Raw genomic sequence first — 445 nt, 5'->3', positions numbered from 1 at the left:
AAAAATTCGTCCTGGTCCGGGGTTCGAACCCGGGACCAACGCCTTTCCGGGGCCGTCGCTCTACCAACTGAGTTAACCAGGAAGCTAGCAATTGGCAGCGCGAGGGCGAATTCATTGACAACTCGAAGCAACGGGACACATATTGCAAATCAGTTCTGCGGAATCCCGCAGGGTGGCGCAAGGGTTAAGAAAGAGAAAATAGAAAACCACCCGTTTGTAGCACGAATCCACAAGGAAATCCATACGGGTTTCTCACAAATAAAGCCTCTTAGTTGCCGAAAAATTCGTCCTGGTCCGGGGTTCGAACCCGAGACCAACGCCTTTCCGGGGCGGTCGCTCTACCAACTGAGCTAACCAGGAAGCTAGCAATTGGCAGGGCGAGGGCGAATTCATTGACAACTCGAAGAAACAGGACACACAATTTTTCGGCAACTAAGAGGCTTTT

At 51.5% G+C, this 445-nt stretch overlaps 1 non-coding gene across 1 annotated transcript; it reads right to left on the bottom strand.

Annotated features, from left to right (window-relative positions):
• Nucleotides 1–286: 286 nt before the first annotated feature.
• Trnas-gga (transfer RNA serine (anticodon GGA)) lies at nt 287–360 on the bottom strand. The gene has a single exon. It is a non-coding gene; the product is annotated as a tRNA-Ser (tRNA).
• Between the last annotated feature and the right edge of the window lie 85 nt (nt 361–445).

Source organism: Rhipicephalus sanguineus, chromosome 8, assembly GCF_013339695.2.
Source record: "Rhipicephalus sanguineus isolate Rsan-2018 chromosome 8, BIME_Rsan_1.4, whole genome shotgun sequence".
NCBI lineage: Eukaryota > Metazoa > Arthropoda > Arachnida > Ixodida > Ixodidae > Rhipicephalus > Rhipicephalus sanguineus.
The sequence above is the reverse complement of the archived record's forward strand: the minus strand, read 5'-3'. Positions and strand labels throughout refer to the sequence as shown.